We start from the raw sequence: 23339 nt of genomic DNA, 5'->3' as shown, positions 1-23339 counted from the left end.
TTTATCACTTGACCTACTGCCCAGGGGAAAATAAGGAATAATGGGTACCTCTATCCACATGTACTTGGAAGTATTAACCAACCTAAAAACATACAACTTTAAATAGCTATAAATGTTATCTGTAAATGACTTAAATACTGATCTTATCTTGTTCAGTACACCATACTCAGTCACCAATGCAAATATTTGCGATTATATCCGTTACGCCCGGTATCTAAGAAGCAGTAGTTGTCCTAGCATTGATCCCTGAGGCATGCCCAAATAGGGACTCCAAACGCTGCTCTTCGTCGCACTAGCGTCTTGTATACGATTTTCTTTATAGATGCATCGCAATTTCCCAGAACCGTTTCAACAAATCTATATCTTACACTCACCATCCCTAACACTGATCTTACGTGATCGCCTCATTTCACATAGCTTCCTAGTATTATCCCTAATACTTACACAATGTGACATGCTCTTGATGCTTACGACTAATCTTATTATCAGATATTATTTAGATCTTTCTCTTTGTTATGGGTGTTGTCCATCATTGGTCCAGACTGAAAGAGTTGTTATTCATTACACCTCTATTCCTTTATATCTACCGATCTATTTGTCAATTTCTCTACCTACATACCTATCCATCTCTATTTGATACCCGTGAATTCTCTCTTCCCGGAGTCGACTGACATGCCAAAGTTCTATGTACCAAAATTGAGGGATTTCCGTGTGGCAGCGTGAGCTACGAGTTCGCGTCAGTCCGTAACCAAAAATGCTCCGCTCTGTGCGTGACACGTTTACGGTATTCCCATATTTGTGTGGAAGAATGTGGCTGTGGAAAAAGAATTGAACACACGATCATCTCCATACTGAAAGAAAGATGATTATAATTAACGTGTCGTCGATGTCTAGCTTCTTAGGGACTGATAACAATCTCTTAATAGATCAGGCTGGGGGAGGAATTGGCCGTATCAATTTTAAGGAACCATCCCGCCATTTTCCTCAAACGACTTAACCACGGAAAACTGAATGACCCGACAGGCCTTTTAAAACTTCTCCTCAAGAAAGTGAGTCAGATGGTCAGTGAAAAGTCACCCAATAAGTCCTCTGTATTATGTCAGCATGTCACCTTCACGTAGGTAGAGATATATTTTAATTTACATTTACATATATACTCGACAGGCCACCGTGTAATGTATAGCGAGAGCTACAATGTACCAGTATTATTTATTTTCTTTCCTGTTACATTCGCGTATGGAGAGAATGAAAAATGACTGTGCCTTTGTACGTGTCTTTATCTCTTCTTTTCATGCTACTTTCCTGAAAAAACAGATGACCGCTGCATAACGGTCGCCTATTCTTCGTCCTGTACAGTTTCTCTAAATGTGCCGATCAATATTTTTCGAGAACAATGTTTTTCTTCCAAGGATTCTCATTTAAGTTTCCCAGGCATTCCTGTTACTTTCATAACGGCTGCAATGACGTGTTACTATCGCTCCTGAATTCTATATCTATTATCGCGCCCGGTCTACAGCACAGTTTTAATACATTGGGGAGTTTCAATTTCCTAGTGATCATAGCATTTATGTCTTGTATTCCACATCCAGTTATTATTTACAGATTGATAGTTATGGTGTGGAGCTTCCTGTCTAATTTTTAACTTAGAGCACAATCTAATGAGATATTTAAGCCATAACTTCCCAAAGTAAGCTACAACGCCGATTCAATTGGACAGAAGATGCTGTCAAATAATACTTTTCATTATGTTTGGGAGGTGTCTGTCAGCTAATTCACAACGAAATTTACAAAATTATGTTTTTATATTCTGTTTTTTTTATGCCGGTAAATTTCTAGCTCTACCTATTGGCTTATTTTATACATTCAGTTGGACCTTGCGAAAGTGACTGAAATCAAAGTTCGTCATCGTTCATAGTTTCAAAAATCTAGAATAACATTTACATACCTCATTCTCTGATTTGTTTAAACTGAAGAGAAAAATGCCCATTGTGTCATATTTTCGACGATTTAAGATTCTAATAGTTTCCGTAACGCTACCGTATGAACTTAGGAAAAAACTGTGCAGTCTGCAGATATGTAACTATATTTGAGGCATTGAGAACAACAAGGGCCCAAAGCACAGAAAAAAAGTTAAAAAAAGAAATAGATGTTTCTTAAAATCAAATATATAGCGAAACCATCAGTCAGGTTTAAATTGTTTCTTAATTAAATCTCAACGTCCTGTATTTCACATGAAGAAAATAATGTAACCACTTCGCTGTGAAATACTAATATTTATTGACGTTAGTTCACAAAATTTCGATATATAAGTTAGTGACAACAGTGTCTTTTGAGTTATAATTAAGTTATAATTTATGCGAAATTAGAATTAGAGCGTTTTTCACGAGATACGATTTCAAAAGTTACTAATAAAGAACAGATACTAAATGTACACCACACACGGGCAATTACGACCTATTCCAACACTTGATGGCCCCATTACCACCATTTTCATTAGGCACATTACGTGGATTGATGTTCAGATAAAACTGCCGATACACCTCCGATTACAAAGTGTTACTACTGCTTACGTGATGTAGACACTAAATTATGATGTCAATCCTAGACAACAAATGAACAGTACAGAGCACCAAAACTATGCTTTGTGCTTTGGACTCATATGGAAATGAATATCGGAGGAATCTATGAGGGCCAGCCGTTGTGACCAAGTGGTTCTAGGCGCTACAGTCTGGAACCGCGCAACCGCTATAGTCGCCGGCTCGAATCTTGCCTCGGGCATGGATGTACTTGAAGTCCTTAGGTTAGTTAGGTTTAATTTCTTGGCGACGGATGACCTCAGCTGTTAAGTCCAATAGTGCTCAGAGCCATTTGGACCATTTGAATAGGTGAGATAGCTTTTCGTGGAAGCTCATATATATAGTGAGGGGTTACAGACACTAATAAAACCTAGTTCACCATATGATCAACAATTGTCAGGAGAATTAATATATGCTACACTCTCAAAGTCGATGACTGTGTGCTTCGTCCTTAAGGTCCTCAGGGCCTCACTTTTTTCATTCCTTTAAACGCACTACCGAGCGACGTGATGCAGTGATTAGGAGACTGGGCTCGCTTTCGGGAGGAAGACGGTGTAAATCCGCGTCGGTCCATCCAGATTTGTGATTTCTTTTATTGACCTAAATCGTTCCAGCCACATTCCGCGGTGGTTCCTTTTAAAGGAGACGGGAGATTTCTTCCCTAAATAATACGAAAGTGTGTGCGTCGGCGAGAAGTTAAACTCTCATCTTTCTTCCTCGATTTTTTAAAGCACTGTACTGTTTACGTGCTGCTATGTAGCTAGTTCTTTACTTATGTTAAGCCCGCTGCTGCGGCGAGCGGTTGTAGGTGCTTCAGTCGGGAACCGCGCTGCTGCTACGGTCGCAGGTTCGAATCCTGCCTCTGGTATGGATGTGTGTGATGTCCTCATGTTAGTTAAGTTTAAGTAGATCTAAGTCTAGAGGACTAATGACCTCAGATGTTAAGTCTCATAGTGCTTAGAGGCATTTGAACCATTTTTTTTGAAACTGTGTTAATTTTGGCATAAAAACACTGTCTGAAATGAAGAGTTACGAAACACTACTGTTATCTTATCGAATTCAAGCGAAAAAAATCTTTGGCAACCTGGAGAAAGACATGCGTGGACGTTGGTGTCAGTAGTGGACGAAGTGCAAGAGTGGGTGTGGTTGAAGATATGTCAGCAGGCGACCGTGTTCTACGAAACCGGAGTCGATCGCCTCGTCTCCCAGTAGAATAAATGTTTTAAAAGCGTATGGTGATACTTTTCAATGGGACCATTCCATGGTCCCGTTGTGGTGGGTGTTAGGTTTACATTTGACTGCCTCTTACACAACTAGTCCGACATGACATTCAGAGTAAAAGTAAATGAAATCGTAATTGTTCGGTGAAGTCGGGAACTACATCTGAGCAGTACCGAGCTGCAGGACAATCTTCAAAACAAAACAAATAATACATCCATACGTGAATTAACGAATCGAAAGAAGGCTCAATACTCGTTGGTGAACGAAACCCTCTGTGAACGTGATTATTTACCGAGGATGTAAACACTTCTCGTAACCGTGGCAGGATATGCACTACCTGGAATATTTTCTGAATATCTCGGTGTTAGAGACCCACTGTCTCCGGTAACTGGTTGCCGAGCATTTGCATTTAATTCGATTTCTTACATCCATTTATCTTTGTGTTTGCATTGGTCTGCAAATGCCTTCACAAAAGTGCAGATATCATCGGTGTACGCAGTGTGTCCTTTTCGAAAACAAATTTGTTCCACTCAACTCACGCTTCTTGCTGTTGACAATAGTAATGCCCACTTCTCTCTATGTCCTAAAGTTTGAATTCAGAACTGGGGTTCGGCCTCTGGTTGGTTTCTTCAGCAGTGTTACTTGTACATTAAGAGTGATACAAAACAGTATAGACGTATTCACTGACGAAGTGTTGGCCGCTATGTACCTCGTGCATTAGTTTACTGAATGCTATGGAAGAATGCCGAATATGCTGTTCCCGTATGTACGGCAACGCCGACACACTACTTTTGCAACTGTACATAGCCGCCTACGAGAAATCGGATCCCTCTTTTACAGAGTGGAAGATACTACCTGTGTGAGGCATGCCAGGACACCCAATCTGGAAGAGAAAGTGTTTCACGCAACTCACAACAACCGTGTCGCCAGTAGTCGGCGCCTCCCACGAGCCCTGAACACAAACAACAGTTTTGAGAATGAACTACATGTTGGCAACTGGATAGCACAGGCCTTTTCACTGTTGTAAAAGTATTTTTACAGAAACTGATGTAACGGCATTAACGAACAGAATAAGCCTTTATTACGTTATTACTCTGAAACTATCCACCGGAGGCCACTAGTAGCTTATACCAAAACACTCAGAAAATACTTCGAAATTACCTCTGAGAGTTTGTTATAGGAGGATACGGTATACAGATACATAGCAGGATAACGAATGGGAGATATTGGCTTTACTAACAGCTCATTGCATTCTGGATAATAGGGAAACAAGATAGTCCATTAAAAATCATCGCCTCTGCATAAAAACATTTTCGTATACTAAATTTCCCGGTTTCACAAAGTGTTCGGAAGATTCGATAAATAAAGAATTTGTAAAGACAGTTTTGTATAGAAGAGTCACTCATCGTTACTTTTGGTCAAAGAAATGATAGCTGAACCCCAGCAGTCTGCCAAACATGGCACTTACAGCCGACTTTGCGAACATATCTATTTCTGTTTGCTTCAATGCGAATATTCTGAAAATGACTTTAGAACACGAAGTTCTTTTCTTCTCATAGTAAATATAAAGCATTTCTATTGTATTACAGACATAATCTCGTTAGATGTTATGCACATTTGTTGGAATCAACAGCAAGTTCAGGCGTAGAAGCGATGATCTCTTAGACTTCCGATGGCCGAAGTAATACACGTCACATCTCCCGCACAATCAGAAAATCGGCTCTCCTGCTTTATGCTTCGAGTGAGACCCACATTTCTACCCTGGCAAAATAAGGCAGTCCTGAACAAATGGTTCAAATGGCTGTAAGCACTATGGGACTTAAAATCTGAGGTCATCAGTCCCCTAGACTCATAACTACTAAGTACCTAACTAACATAAGGACATCACACACATCCATGCCCGAGGCAGGATTCGAACCGACGACCGTAGCAGCAGCGCGGTTCCGAACTGAAGGAAGTCCTAAAGGTGCAGGTCGACATGCTTTCCGTGTTCTTCAGAGTTCATTAGCCCTGGAAGTCTTGTGTCTCACTAGGGATTAAATGAGAAGACTTGGACAAAAATTCCACTTCGTGTAACGAATAGCAGAATAGCAGCCCTTTTTCAACGCGGTAACTGTAAGCGAAATGGCGGTTCGGAACATCATTCAACACCACTCACTTATCCCATCATTTTTCGGAAGTGCATTTGCTATATAATGACTATAGTAATAATTTCCCGGACATACACCCAAATGACGGTGCAACATCCTATACGCAGCGAAGTATTCGAGAACCCTGAACCAGATTGTTTTCCTGATTTTTCTACACCACCTCAGGCGAAAGTCGGTATGATTTCTAAATAGTTCACGCTAGTTTTCCTCACCAATACCAGACGAGAGGCAACCTAACACTTAACGACAACTATGAAATATTAAATTTCTTTTCTCCATTGCGCCACTAGCATACCAATAACTGTCCAGGCTTTCTTTATGTCACATTTCGCTGAAGTTTATTATCAGTCGGTTAGCGTACAAAATTAAAGCTCCAGCCGGCTAGCGTACAAAATGGAAGTCGTTTACTTTAACTAAATAGAAGACATAGTGACAAACTCATGTTGAATAGTGCTGTGCTCATAATCAGCGTTACTGATTCGATTAATTTTTGTTATTATTATTAATATTAGTATTATTATTATCTCTTTTGCGTTGCACATAACTGCCGAACAGTACGAGCATTAAGAAAAAAGTAAGAAAGCAATTGTAACAGGACAAAAAAAATTGTCTTGCTTTCCCGCAATTCTGAATTTTCTGACGAATTTGATAGCTTGAGATACGTGCTCTCTTCATACGAACAGTGTATCTCGGTAAATTCGTAATGTTAATACGAAGCTCCAAGCAACTACTGCAGAATCTAACTGTTTTGCAAATTTTAATCTCAAAAAATTTTATGAGGGTTTTCATACAATATAGAAAATTATAATCTCAAAAAATTTTATGAGGAATTTAATACAATTTAGAAAATTAGTGACCTTCAACAAGGATGCATCTAACCGTATGTGCTATAAGTAATCATTAATTTCTTATCCCGAGAAACAAATCGAAACCACTGTAGACCTTTTGGGAATACGTGCTTTGTAATTTCATATTTCGTATATAGGGATTTGTCCGGCATGGGAGCACATTCAGTTTTCGCTGTCTGATTTATAACTAGGAATAGTAGCTCAGATTTATGTTCAAAATGAACAGTACAGCACCTTCCGCTATCGGAAAATTAATTACACATCGGCGATTAATACTATAAGCAGAAGTATTTCTGAGATACTTTAACGACTACTCTAACGAGCATTTGCAATAAACTTGCCTCTTGTGCTTAAAGATATATGTTAATTACCCAGTAACCTAAAAAAGAAACAAATCATTTTAAGATAAACATCATGATCGGACACTGGGAAAGCCATGCTGAGTCTTCAACGTAATGGAACAAGACCGCTAACTGCATAATAAATTACACGTCCTGGACAGCTGTAGGTCAGCAGCCGCCTTCTACTGCAGGTTGCATATTAAGTTTTTACTCCCATTTAGGACTTCCGCACTTCGATGTGGAGGTGAAAGTATCGGCGAACTACCTTCCTTGTTTTCTTCAGTTCAAATACGTAGTACTTGCAGTCCACAGTACTCTTTGTTTTAAAATCTTCCGCTGTTATCAGCATAACTGTAGAAGCCAGCTTTGAGTGGTAGCCATAAAAGATTTAATTATCATCTCAAAGAAACAGAGGTACATAATTGTTTGTTTGTTTGCTCGTTTACAGATAAATGTCTGCACTTCTGTTTCTGTCTGAAATCCAAGCGCCACACTACGGGAGCACGCCGGTACAGAAGCCACAACACATATCTCCACTTTATCGAAGGGTTGCGCCATTCTGTTCTAAGTCTCCCTAGCAGCGTGCTACGATACTATGGTGTGGCGATTTCATTGTGTACCAGGGCAGCCACCACATACCTACAAACAAAAAATTGCATAACTTTATTTCTTCGAGATGAAAATTAAAACTTTGTTACTACCCATTGTAATAAATACACTGAGGTGACAAAATTCAAGAGAGACCTCCTAATATCATGTCGGAGCTTCCTTAGTCTGGCATAGAGCAGCAGCCCGACGTCGCGTGGACTCAACAGGTCGTTGGAAGTTCTCTGCAGAAATATTGAGCCGCGCTGCTTCTACAGCTGTCAATAATTTCGAAAGTGTTGCCGTTGCTGGATTTTGTGCGCAAAGTAACCTCTAGATTATGTCTCATAAATGTTGTAAGGGATCTACGTCGCTCGAACTGTCCAGAATGTTCGTCAAACAAATGGTGAACAACGTTGCCCGCTGACACGGCAGATTGTCATCCCTGCAAAGACCATCATTATTTGGGAACATGACGTCCATTAATAGCTAAAAAAGCTCTTGAAGTTGTCGAACATCCAGGAGACACATTCCTTTCTATGGAAAGGCAGCCCACGTCATTATGGACCGACCACCAGTTTGCACAGAGTATTGACGACTTGGGACCACGGCCTCGTACGGTCTACAGCTCCGTCGAGACCTACTGTCAGCTCATCCCAACTGAAGCCTGGACTCATCTGACCAGGCCATGGTTTTCCATTCATCTAGGACCCAACCGATATCATCACGAGCCTAGGAGAGGCGCAGCAGGCGATGTCATTCTGTTGGCATAGGCACACGCGTCGGTAATCTGTTGTTGTAGCCTAGTGACGCCAAATTTCGCCACATTGTCCTAGCGGATACTTTCGCAGTACTTCCCACATTGATTACTGTGGTTATTTCAAGCAGTGTTCTTGTCTGTTAGCACTGACAACTCTACACAAACGCCGCTGCTCTCGGTCGCCAAGTGAAGGCCGTCGGCCACGACTATGTCCGTGGTGAGAGGTAACACCTGAAATGTGGTATTCTCGGCACATTATTGACACTGAGGATCGCGAAATATGAAGTTCCTTAAGGATTTCCAAAATGGAATATCCCTTGCTCGTAGCTCCAACCGCGATCAAAGTCTGTTAATTCCCACCGTGAGGCCAAATCACGTCAGAAAGATTTTCACATGACTCACCTGAGTATAAATGACAGCTCCACCAATGCACTGCCCTTTTACACCTTGTGTAAGCGATACTGCCGCCATATGTATCACCGAATGAAGTTTTAATACATTTATTCTTTGCTACTCAGTCGAGTTAGCCGAAGGAAATGTCTGACACCTGGTAGCGCTTTCGACAGCTTTCAACTATGAACCGCAAACGGCCACACGCGGACACAATGGCCATCTACAGAACTATGAAGAGGTGTTGCCATAGACATATTTACAACATCGCGTTGTAAACACGCGGACTAGTTGCGGAGTAGTTGCGCCTAGCGTACAGAAACTGTACGTTTCCAATAGAATTTTTGGAAAATGAATGCCTAGATGGTGCCGGGTTTGTCAGCTAGTTATCGATAAATTGCATATTCTTGCGACGCCTCTTTATAGAAAAGTTTAATGTAAGGGTGAAAAGCAAATGACGTTGGTTTTTCTTTTGTATTTTAGTTCGACTTATTACTCACTATCAGGAAATAACTAATCAGCATTCCCAATGGCACGAGAGTGGGTGAAACCAAACCTTATAAGTGAAAAACTTTGCAACTCCAGAGAACCATTGGTCATGTTAGTAGGCAGGAATTGTCAATTAGAATGGTCAACACTCTTGTTATATGTCTAATATGTTCTAATAATTAGCGGATTTACTTCGTGGGGTACGTGTGCATAGTGAAATACATCAGAAGTGTAGTGGCGAGGGACACCCATCAATAAAAACATCGCATGGGCTCTATTTTCTGATGCAACATCCACATGGACAAAGAAATATTGCTATTGTTTCTGTTAGGAAGACGGATACTGGTCAGGTAACGACAATGTGAGTGTATACGAACAATAAAGATGCTGTCATTTACAGTCTAGTAAAGTCATCAGAAGACCAAAACGAATTGCAAAATGATCTACGCATGATACATGTATAGTGCGAAAAGTGGCGATAGGCCCAGAATAATTATAAGCGTACAGTATCCACATGAGTACTAAAAAGAACCCGTTAAATTTGGGGTTACATGATAAATCACATAAATTTAAAGGCTGACAGTTTAACTAAACACTTAAGGATCACAGTTGCGAACAACTTGAATTGGGAAACGCAAACCAAAGACTGCGTTTTATTGACAGAACACCTACAAGATATAACAGATCTACTAAAGGGACTGACTACACTAAGCTTGTTCGTCCTCTGCTAAGGCACTGACACGCCGTACAAAATCCTTCCCAGATTGTACTAACTGGAGATACTGAAAAAGTTCAAAGAAAGACAGCTCGTTTCGTACTATCGCGCTATCACGAATGGGGAAGAGACAGGCACGGATATGATAACGCGAGCTGAAGTGGCAGTCACCGAAACAAATGCTTTCTTTGAGGCGAGATCTTTTCACGAAATTTCAATCTCCACGTTCTCCTCCGAAAGCGAAAATGTTTTTTGACACACATCTACAAAAAGAGAACTGATCATTGTAATAAAGATAAATCAGAGCTCGCACGGGAAGACTAAGTCTTCATTTTTCCCGAGCGTTGTTAGAGTGGAACGGTGGAGAAATAGTGCGATAACGGTTCGATAAATTCTTTGCCAGGCACTTGAATTTCAGAGCAGTTACGTAGACGTAGATAGTAATGTAGTAAAAGCGCTTTAGAAACAGTTTATTTTTATTTCGATTCTATCATGTGGTAGGCATTCATTTCAGTTTTAAGTATATAACATACAATGCGTGGTACATACCTTGAAATCGGGTAACTCCGGCTCGCGGATGAAGGATACTAAGACGCAAGCCACTCAACCAAATCAATGTCTAAGGATATTTACTTGTTGTTGTTGGCCATACGTTTTTGAATGAATACCTGAGACATTACCTTGTGCGCCTAACCAAAATACATTTCTCCAGGATTACATTTTCATCAGCTAGTTTTTTCGAAAAAACCTCTGGTATGTATTTGAATTCAAGATTCAGAATAATGGCTTAATTTTCTTTCATCCTTTTATTCATCAATTAATTCATTCACTCAGTCATTAACCCACACATCGTTTTTCATAAGTCTTATCATGAAGGAGAGTCATGAGGGATGTGGAACGATTCAAATTATAGAGAAACACTTGTGCTTTCACCATTATTGTACTTGATCGTCAAATCTGCCTCAGATCGTCGCCTACCAATGCTCTGTGGTGGGATGTGAGTGTCCAACGGTAGTTGCCGACTCGTGGTTCAAATGGCTCGGGACTTAACCTCTGAGGTCATCAGTCCCCTAGACTTAGAACTACTTAAACCTAACTAACCGAAGGACTTCATGCACATCCATGCCCGAGGCAGGATTCGATCCTGCGACCGTAGCACCAGCGCGGTTCCCAGAACAGCTCTGCCACAGCGGCCGGCCCAACTCGTGGTTTTACTTTTTTTTCAATCACTTTCCGTAACACTCATGACAGTAGCACACGAACATACGAACAACATCGCCGTTTCAGAAACGCCAACAGCAGGCGCCAGGCAGAGCCCTTTTCCAAAGCCACGTATATAAGTGGATTTCCCCACCTGCAGCACGTATCGTCGCAGAACGTTTCCCCACTGGTCTCTGCTCCTGCGTCGCGTGCCCATAAATCTGCCTGACAGCTCTCAACCTGGCATTGGGCATTGTTCATATGTTTCAGCTCATCGGTGTACGTTCCATGACCAAATAGCTTTGGCGCGAATGGTCTCACGGAATACTATAATCAAATTAAATTAAAACGTGGACGTTAGCTTACTGAATTTCTTAACAAAAGTTTTCGCCGTTCTGATCATTAACTTTTTGCCGATTATTTGAAGAACAGGCTGGCTTCCGAATTGGGAGATCGTGCTCAGAACAAATATTTGGTTTACGAATTCAGCTGTCCATTGCAGCTACACTTCATTCCTATTAAAAAGCATTTCACACTATGCACCGAGAATTATTGCCGAACAAGGTAAGTACCCAGTGTTGCCTGGGTACGAATTTATTCCATAAGCCCGTCACCTTCTCCACCCCCTCTTGTCCACCTCCTCCACCCCCACTCTCTGTGTATCTCCTGTTCACCTCTCTGTATATCTGCTCCTCCTGACACCCTCTGTCCCTCTGTTCCTTCCCGTCCCCCCCTCCGGTTTATTTACTCTTCAACCCCCCCTCCCAAAAACTGTCCATATCCTCCCCCCCCCCATCTCTCTGTTATCAGTCCATCTCCTCTGTCCATCTCCTCCTCACTCACTTTGTCTTCTCCTCCCCCTTTCTCTGACCATCTCCACCTCCCTCTCTCTGTCCATCTTCTCTTCTCTTTCTCTGTTTATTTCCTCCTGCCATGCTCTCCGACCATCTTTTCCTCTGCCCTCTCACAGGCCATCTCCTACTCCCCCTTTCTGTCAATTTCCTGCTCTTTCCGTCCTATGTACGTCTCCTCGTCCCCCCTATCACTTTCCGTCTCTCCTACCTCAGTCCATTTCCCTCTCCCTCTCACTACGTCCATCTCCTCCACTCTTCTGTGTGTCCATGTCCCGCTTCCTGCCCTCTGTCTGCACATCTCTTCCTTCTCCGTTCTGTCTCCACGTTATCACTCCCAACCAGTAGGAGTTTACTGGTTCTTACCCCCACAGTATATCTTTCCAGATAGTAATATATGTACGAAGTTGGTTTGAACTCGCTTCATGGGTTTAGGAGGAGCTTTTCACCCGCGATATTGCCAGAGTACGCACATATCATATCATATTTTGCACCTGTTTGAACACACATTTCACCTACATCTCTATTGAAATTTGTCCTGCAGTTTTGTTTTCACTTAACTCAATCTCTATGACGTCATATCTCTGGAACAACGTGTTGTACAATGACATAACTTTGCCGGTACATTCAGTGATACATTTGCGTATTGTAAGCGAACAATTTTGAAAACAGAGTTATTAGTGAAGTCGTAATAAACTAATACGTCATGCAGGATGCTGCTGTTTCTCACGAGTCTCGACGTTTATGACGTCATATTTCCTGAACTATGTGTCGCACTATGATACAATTTTGCAGGTACACTTGGTGACACGTGTTAATACTGCCCGAAAAATGTGTCGTGAATATGGCTCCTAGTAAAGCAGCAATAAATAAAAATGTCGTGTCTGTAGCTACAGTTTTACAGTATGAACAGCTAAAATGTGATAAGTGACAAACTTTTCTCCTTTCAATATTTTGGCAGTTTTACTGTATGAACAGCTAAAATGTAATAAGTGACAAACTTTTCTTCTTTCAATATTTTGTACGGGTTATCAGCGAGAAAAAGTTTCGTAAGGCTTTGAAATTATCTGTAAGATTTTTTCAAGTCAATAAGTGCTCTCATTCTCAAATATTAGCTGAATTCATTTCACAATTTTCACCTCCAATCTCGTCCCTTTTATAGGTAGGTGGTTCTTACCCATACAGCGATTCTCTCCAGAAAATAGTAATACGTGTATTAAGTTCGGTTGAAATCGGTACTGATTTAGAAGGAGTTGCGGAACATGCATACACACACATATATATATACATACGTAGTGGTCTGACAAATCTGATAAATTTCCATCAAAGAATGGGACACTTTTGTTGTGCCTTCATAGTTGGAAGGCCTGATTATTCTACGGTTCATATAAGGAATTTCAACTGTGTACAGCGCATAGTTCATTGCTGACAGCCGTCTGAACTGGTCAGTGTGTCGACTACGATTAAAAATGGATAAAACCGAGTTTCGTGCTGTTACCAAACACCCTCATTTGAATAGTTGGACTGCCGCAGAAATAAACACAGAACTGGATGAAGTTCATGCAGACTCTGCACTATCATTGAAGACCAGTTACTTTTGGATTAATGAATTTAAAAGTGGTTGAACAAGCATCCAAGACAAAACGCGCTCCGGCACTCGAATTGAGGCAACGCGAAACCACTGACAAAATCCATGATATGGTAATGCAAACCACGAAATAAAAATTCGTAAGATTGCTGAGATTGCAGGTATCTTAAATGAACGAGTGGATAATAGCCCACATGGTGCCGCAATTGGTCATATTCGACCAAATGCTCATCCAGCACAACATTGGAACACAATGTCTAGCGATGTTTAATCGTAAACCGCAAGACTTATTGCACCGACTCGTGACTGTTGATGAAACCTGGATTCACCTTTACACACCAGAGTCCAAACGGTTGACAAAACAAAGGACAACGTCTCACGGAAGAGCACCTAAAAAGACAAAGGCCATTTTTTATGTTGATAGGGTGATGGCCAATGCTTTTTATTTGGGGGTGGGGGGGGTACCCAAGGAATAATACTCATATATTACATGGAAAAAGGCAGAAACTTAACCGTGACCTATTATACTTCATTGTTGGACCGTCTGAAGCCTGCGTTTGCTGAAAAAGACCGAAGCTGTCACGCAAAAAAGTGCTCTTTCGTCAGCATATTGCACCATCCCATTCATCAGCGCTAACAATAACGATAGTGCATGGACGAGCCTTTCAATTGGTTCCGCAGCCAGCCTATTCACCCGACTTAGCCCAAAGTGACTTCTTCCTGTTCTATAACTTGAAACTTTGGCTTGCTGGGAAGAAATTTTCACCAAATGAGGAAGTGATACCTGCAGTCAACGAATATTTTGTAGTTTGACGGGACATATTTTTTCGATGGGATGAAAGAGCTGCAGGATCGCTGCATCAGGTGTATATCCCGCAAAGGAACTATGTCGAGAAGTAATGTAAATTGTTTACGAAAGAAAGATTTGTTCTTGCTCTATAATCAGACTTATCAAACAACCCTGTATGTATGTATGTTGTAAGCCTATATAGAACTCCTGATCAACTCACTGAAGTTCTCAGAATACTCTATCTAGATTCGAGTTGCTGTATAACAAAATCAGATGGGGAGACCCCTTTATTTAGTATTCTGATAGGCGCCAGAGAAGGACGCATTTGTACTCATAATGAGAAAACCTATGGACAACTTTTACTAGGCTTACGGATCTATAGTTAGCTGATGACATCGTTCTTCTTGCAAAAAGTACCGCAACGCTTACGACTAATGACTCTCAACCTGGATGCACTGGCCAGTTCCGTAGGGCTAAAGATAAATATTGATCAAGCAAAAACAGTATGGATAAAAATGGAAATCTGTCGACTCAGTTTATTACACAAAGGAAGGTACTACAACACATTGAGCGATTTCCCTGCGTCGGCAGCTTTATCTGTAGTGAAGGGGGCATATATCCAGATATGGCCAGCGGAAATGGAAAAAATCTGCAGCCTGCCAACGGATGCGATTCATATGGCAAATAAACTCTAAGTATGTCCTCAAAGATTCAGCTGTTTTCTATCTTGCTGTCAAAGACAGTACACATATGTGAGACCTGGAAAATGTCACCAAAATCGGTACAGAAATGCTTTATGCGAATTTTGAAGAACAGCTATGGCGACCAAGTTCCAGATGATGACGTGCTGAGAGGAAGTGATCTACGCAGCCTGCACAAAATCATCGAAGCCTTCGGGGCAGGTTCTACGCGTGAAAGACGAAAGAATGCCACAGTCAGCGCTGTTGTGGAAACCAACGGATGGATACAGAAGTAGAGGAAGATCTCGTAACGACTGGAAATGAATCTTGGCATACGGTCTTCAGTCAATGGACATGAACTGGGAGGGAGCTGAAAACCTGGCATCTAGATGGTTCAAATGGCTCTGAGCAATATGGGGTTTAACATCTGAGGCCATCAGTCCCCTAGACTTAGAACTACTTAAACCTAACTAACCTCAGGACATCACACACATCCATGCCCGAGGCAGGATTCAAATGTGCGACCGTAGCGGTCGTGCGGTTCCGGACTGAAGCGACTAGCCCGCAGCTCGTGGTTGTGCGGTAGCGTTCTCGCTTCCCGGGTTCGATTCCCGGCAGGCTCAGGGATTTTCTCTGCCTCGTGATGGCTGGGTGTTGTGTTATGTCCTTAGATTAGTTAGGTTTAAGTAGTTCTAGGTTCTAGGGGACTGATGACCATAGATGTTATGTCCCATAGTGCTCAGAGCCAACCACTGAAGAGACTAGAACCGCTCGGCCACACCGGCCGGCACCTGGAATCTGATCAAGTTAGCTGGGCTTAACTTGTTGCCCGATATGCAGCCTGCAGTGGGCGGACAAAAATGTAGAAACAGGAAAGACACAACACATTATCATGCCTAATACGGTGGAAGACACGCGTTAGGACAGTTTCCAGTCGTTGTGTATGGTTTTCTGCAGAACCTGATACCATTCTTCCCGCAAAATAGTAGCAACTTTAGGTAGCGATGATGAAGGTCCTTAATGACCACGCAACCTTCTCACCAAAGCAGATCACAAAAGCTCAATATCGTAGAGGTAGGCCTATAGTGACTTTGTTGACCAGTGGAGATGTGACAACTCATCCTCGTGCGGAAAAACAGTTCTGGACATTGCGAACTGTGTTAACAGTGGCCATGTCGCCTTGGAACACAGCATCGCCATTGGAGAAGAAACGATGTAGCGAGAGATGGGCCAGATCAGCCAAATTGGTCACATAATTCTTGGCAGTAATGTATCATTGTAAGTCAACAATGCAGTCCATGGACTACCACGATATGGCTGTCCAGATCATCACCAAACACTATCAGTGTTTCATTCTTAGGACATAAACTCGACCAGGCATTGGAAACAGCGTGAAACAACACACATCGGACCATATAACATTCTTCCATTCCATAACCCAGATTTTATGACTGCGGCACTACTTTTATCTGTTATGGGTGTTTCCAGCACTGATGAATGGTTTTGGAATTCCAGCGCACAACGCAATTCCCTAGTCATGAAGCTCCCTTAGTGTTATTTTATCGCGATTGTGACATTCGGGTCTGCAGTGACTTTTGAAGCTATCGTCCTCTTACTTTTCGTCACAAACCTATCCAACGGCGTCCTTCACGTTCACTCAACACATATTTTCGCCTGCGATATGCCTTAGCGGAAGCAGTTTTTTCGCTTTCACTTTATGCGGTACAATTCTTTGATGAGACACCTCTTGAAACACCAAGCATTTCGGCTATCTTGATTACCGAAGCATCAGCTATACTAGCACCAACAATTCGCCCACGATTGAATGTACTGAACTCCAGCATAATGCACTCACAACTACACAGCACGTTATTCTGAGTAAGACTGTCAGTTTCTAAATACTGACGACATTGCACAGGTGCTGTTCGTGGTCAAATACATGAGTACAACCTTAAGGCTTTGGTAGAATCTTCATTTGTGCTGAAGCGTGCATTTCACTCTGTGTTTCCATATACGCTGACGGAAAAATAAAGTAGTACACCTGGAAAGACTGTATATGCCAGCTAGGGAGTAGTAGCTCTACGTACTGATATTGGTTTCAGCGTCGTCTGCAGACATGCCTGTAGCTACCAGAGCGCCATTTGGATCTACCCTTTAATAGGGAATGCTCACCGCCAGAAGGCTCAGTGTGGTGCAAACTTGTGAAACATCCAGACAACCAGGCCACGTAGACGCGCGCGCGCTTCCTACAGCCAACTGAGAGACTTTGAAAGGTGTCAAATTGTGGCCATCTGAGTGGCGGGATATTCCTTTCGGGTAACTACCACACAAGATGGACGTGGTGCTACATCAGTTGTGCTACGATTCTGGTACGAGCGGTCACGTGGACATTCCTAACACCTGAACTCGAGGTTCTTGACTTCTGCGCAGCACAGACACCCGCCGACGTGTCAACATAAATTGTTGCCAACCTGTTATTACCAGTGGGAGTACTGGCACGCACACCTCTATCCTGTCTTCCTCTCGAGCCAGAGCATCGGCGGCCGGAGTAGCCGTGCGGTTCTAGGCGCTACAGTCTGGAGCCGAGCGATCGCTACGGTCGCAGGTTCGAATCCTGCCTCGGGCATGGATGTGTGTGATGTCCTTAGGTTAGTTAGGTTTAAGTAGTTCTAAGTTCTAGGCGACTGGTGACCTCAGAAGTTAAGTCGCATAGTGCTCAGAGCCACTTGAACCATTTGAACCAGAGCATCGGCGTGCACGGCTCGACTGGTGCCGTGATAGTGTCACTTGGGATATGGAATGGCCCGCCGTGTTCTTCAACGACGAAAGTAGATACAGCCTGCAGGCACCTGATAGTCGTTGGAGTGCATGGCGTAGATTTGGAGAGCGCTGTCTCGTAGAGTGCATTCGTTCAAGACAAACTGACCCCATCCCGGGACTTATGGTCTGAGGTTGCAGTGAGGCACAACTCTCGTTCACCTTGGGCGTTTCTGAAGGGATGCTAACCAGCTCTCGGTTCCTGCAGCATGCTGTTAGACCCGTTCTTTTGCCATTCTTACTACAAGAAGGTTATGTGTTGTTTCAACAGAATAACGCTCTCCAACACACTACCCGTGAAACTAAACGTGATCTGCAACAAGTGTAGAAACTTTCCTGGCCAGCAGGATATCCAAACTTGTCTCCAATGAGAGTTCAAAAATGGTTCAAATGGCTCTGAGCACTATGGGACTCAACATCTTAGGTCATAAGTTCCCTAGAACTTGGACCTATTTAAACCTAACTAACCTAAGGACATCACACACACCCATGCCCGAGGCAGGATTCGAACCTGCGACCGTAGGAGCCCTGCGGTTCCGGACTGCAGCGCTAGAACCGCACGGCCACCGCTGTCGGCTCCGATGAGAGTGGGATATGATGAGACGAGAAGTAACTCTTCCGACTCGCCAGCCAACTACTCTTACAGAACTACTAGGTTAGTTCAATAGGTAATGCCAAACATTTTTAAGAAGTATACGTACAGGAATGTTCTCATTCCTGGCTTCACACTTTTTTTTTTTTTAGGTGGTGAAGTTTCGGACCGTTCTGGCAGATGGCAGAGCCGTAGTGCAGCGTCAAAATGGCGTCTACATACCATTCACTTTACAAGCTGCGTGCTGTTATTGAATTCTTGTGTGTAGAAAAAGAAATCGTGGTGAACATCCATACATGTTTGTGTGCAGTGAATGGCGATGCTGCAGTTGATAGGAGCACAGTTGGGCGATGGGTAAAGAAAGTTACATAGCTCCATGATCAGCCACGCTCGGGACGTCTTGTCACTACCACTGCTCCAGACATGCTGAATGGTGCGAATGCCATTATTCGTGCCGAGGGGCGCATCATAACTCGACAACTGGCTCTACAGTTGTCGGCCAGCATTGGAAGTGTGTCTGCAGTGATGAAGACTCTCGGATATTCAAAGATATTCCACGTATGCTCACTGCGGACCACAAGATTCAAAGAAATGTCATTTCGTCCGGATTGTTGGATCGTTTTGAGACCGGCGGAAAGAACTTCCTGTCGCGTATCGTTCTGGGGGATGAAAGCTGGGTGCACCACTTTCCGCCGGATAGAAAAAGGCAGTCCATGGAGTAGCATCATCTTCATTCACCACAAAAGAAGAGATTCAAGACAACCTCATCTGCCGCGAAAGTCATGGTGACCGTTTTCTGGGATTATGATGGTATCTTTCTGGTGGATACAAGAGGATAAACCATCAATTCAGAGGCATACTGAAGACTGAATAAACTCAAGAACCGTTTCCGACGTCTTCGATCGGACAAGAATCCAACAGATACCTTGCTCCAACACGATAATGCACGCCCACACACAAGTCTGGGAACCCGGTAACACATCGCCAAATTGGGTTGATCAGCACAGCTTCATCCACCCTACAGCCCAGACCTGACACCCTCCGACTTCCATCTCTTTGGACCGCTATGAGGAACACACTTTGAAGATGACGAGAGTTTCAGTCATGGAGTGAAAACATGGCTACGCCTATAGGACAAGAGCTTTTACCAGCAGCGGTACGGCCATAGATCGTGATGGAGAGTACGTAGAAAAATAGGACATGGGAAAGATATGTCAATGTATATTATCACCAAATTCTGACTTCTAACAGTAAATATGTTCCGAGAAAAAAAATGTGGGACATTACACATTGAACGACTATCGTACAAGAACAGGTAGAACTGGCGTATCATAAAGTATCCCAGGATAGCATTCGTCATTTGTACTATCGACTGGATGCCTGAGTGAGAGCCCGTATTGCGGCCTGTGGCGGCTAATCCACGTACTAATATAGGTGTTTCAGCATGGGTCCTTAGATGGTACCTCAGCACCGCTTGGGCTATAATCATTTCATGTACTTCTTATGCGCTGTTTCAACAATAAACCTTGCGTTAACTGGAAACCTTTGAAAGCGTGTACTATTTTTTCTTCCGGCGGTGTATTTGTTAAGCTCCAGAGAAACAAAGTCTAAAGTCATTTCTACGTGAAAGTGATGAAACGGAACTGGTGCAGACAGTATGAGTGTCGACGGGGCGGCTACTGAATGGAGCAGTTGCAGCAGCAGTCGAGGCACGAGCCCGTGGTGCGCCGGCAGCGACTGTACGCGTCCGGCACCGATCGCGGACCGCGGCGAACAAAGCCAGCCTCCCGCGCCGTCCCTGTCCGGACAGGGCAGAATCCATTACACGAATCCAATTATCGACGTATAGCGAGCGGCCGCGGCGGCGGCTGCCTGCGCTGGCCACACACGGACCACACACAGACCAGTCTCCGCCGTTTGCCTGCCTGCCTACCTACCTACCTCCCCCACGCTGGTAGCCGGTTCGAGGCCCCGGGAATGCGAAAATCGCGCCGCTACTGTGGGCAGCGCGGCCTCGCCGGAGCGTCAGAATTTCGCCGTCTCCGTCTACATCTGTTCAGCGCAAGCGCCCTATACGGTGTGTAGCAGAGGGTACCTAAAGTGTCAGTGTAGTTAGTTACATGTTCCATTGAGTATTTGGAAGATTTTATATTGAAATAATGTGGAAAGAGTGTTTACAGAATATGTATACATGATTAATTTTAACGTTATTGAACGTACTCTGACGTGACAAAAGTCACGGGACGGCGATATGCACTTATACATATAGCAGCAGTATAACGTGCACAGCATTGGCTTACCTGTTACTTGTACTAGGGTGATTCATGTGAAAAGGTTTCCGATGTGATTATGGTCGCACCGCGGGAATTAACAGACCTTGAACGCGGAATATTTTTGGAGCTAGACGCATGGGACATTCCATTTTGGAAATCGTTAGGGAATCCAGTATTCCGCGATCCACAGAGTAAGGAGTGTACCGAGAGTACCACATTTCAGGGATTACCTCTCACCACGGACAACGCAGTGGCCGACGGCCTTCGCTCAAGCCGGCCGGTGTGGGCGAGCGGTTCTAGGCGCCTAAGTCTGGAACCGCGCGACCGCTACGGTCTCAGGTTCGAATCCTGTCTCTGGCGTGGATGTGTGGGATGTCCTTAGGTTAGTTAGGTTCAAGTAGTTCTAAGTTCTAGGGGACTGATGACCTCAGATGTTGAGTCCTATAGTGCTCAGAGCCATTTGAACCTTTGCTTAACGACCTAGAGCAGTGACGTTTGTTAGAATTGTCAGGCTTGACAAAAAACAACACTGCTTGAAATTACAGAAGAAATAAATGTGAGACTTACGACGAACACATCTGTCAGGACAGCGGCATCGGACAACCGACGCGAGCGCTTTTGTTATCAGTATGACATCACCTGCAGACCTCATGAAACCATGGATCCGAGTCGTCAAGAAGGCACTGTGCAAGCTGTTGGCGGTTCCATAATGGGATGGCCTATGCATACATGGAGTGGACAAGCTATATTTATCCAACTGAATCGATCATTGACATTTTATGTTTGTTACTTGGAGACAATTAGCATTCATTCATGGACAACATGTTCCCAAACATGCCACTGAGCCACAATTCTTTTCGATTGGTTTGAAGATCATTTTGGACGGTTCGAGGAATGATATGCCCACCCTGATCACCATACGTGAATCCCATCGAACATTTATGGGAGACAATCGACAGGTCATTTCGTGCACAAAATGATGCATCAGCAACTCTTTTGCTACTATGGAAGGCTGCAGAGGCAGCACGGCTAAACATTTCTGGAGGGGACTTCCAACGACTTATTGAGCCCACGCCACGTGAAAATGCAGCACTACGACGGACGAAAGGAGGTCCTATACGATATTTCGTGGTATTCCATGACTTTTGTCACCTCGGTGTTCTGGTCCTATTCCTGCAACTGCGCTTAATTTTTTCTTTATTTTTTTTAATAGGGGCCCCCATTTGTGAAATAAAAATTCGTCTATGGAATGAAGGAGTTGTACAAGATAAATTATTTTAGATGGGATTAAAACTTGGTTTTCTACATGTCTGAGGTTTCATGTTATTGGACTAATGATAAAAAAATTCTCGACCCACTGGCAGCTTTAATAATGGTTAATAATGGTCATCTTTTTCCTGTTGTGAGTTATAGATGCAGACATCACTATGTGACTGATTATTAAAACCTTAAAAGTAACTGTAAATTTATCAACTTTACGATGTTAAACTTGGAGGGATTGAAAAAGTCAGCCAACTAATTGCAGACAAATATTTGTAATAACAGTATTGAAGCAGAATGTTGCTATAATCGCCATTGTTTTATTGATGTAGATTATGCAGAATCAATACTCCTATTTCTGTTCTATAGCCATCTTCGCGCTATCTGCAGCAAATAAGCTTTGTTAATAGTTGCAAAATTATAATTCATAACAATTTTATTTGACTATGTATTGGTACTTATGCAGCAATAAACTTATTAGACAACGACAGCGCCAGGACGCAATATGGATTCAAGCACCGACACAGACAAACAGGATTGTTATTAGTTATAATTTGGCAACTGTTAACAAAGCACATTTGCCTGAATATATTCTGAAGATGGCGGTAGCGCTGAAACAGACCTATTGTTACTGTCTGACCGACAGCAATAGAATAAAATCAATTACAGCTGCGTTCTGGTTCAATACTCTTACTACAGTGTCATTACAAGACATCTACCATGCTGCGGGCCCGAGAGAAAATAGATACAGATTTATTGGAATCAACGACCTATGTTTCGATAATTGTGTTCTTCATAAGGTATAATGGACATCATTACATTACATGATGATAAAGCACAATGAATAAAGCCAAACGGCTCTTGTCATATGAGACAATCATTTTACCAATACAAATAATCAGAAGCGACCCTTAAGATGGCAGCCGGCCGCTGTGACTGAGCGGTTCTTGGCGCTTCAGTCCGGAACCACGCGGCTGCTACTTTCGCAGGTTCGAATCCTGCCTCAGGCATGGATGTGTGTGATGTCCTTAGGTTAGTTAAGTTTAAATAGTTCTAAATCTAGGGGACTGATGACAACAGATGTTAAGTCCCATAGTGCGAGTCATTTGAACTATAAGATGGCAGCAGTTACTTATTTCATTAGTCAGAGATTTCCTTGTGAGGTATATGAAAGACCAGTAAAAGTAGTTTAGTTTTGTCGGGAGTAATGGAT

Source organism: Schistocerca gregaria, chromosome 8, assembly GCF_023897955.1.
Source record: "Schistocerca gregaria isolate iqSchGreg1 chromosome 8, iqSchGreg1.2, whole genome shotgun sequence".
In the NCBI taxonomy this organism is placed as follows: Eukaryota; Metazoa; Arthropoda; class Insecta; order Orthoptera; family Acrididae; genus Schistocerca; species Schistocerca gregaria.
Note: the sequence above shows the minus strand (reverse complement) of the source record.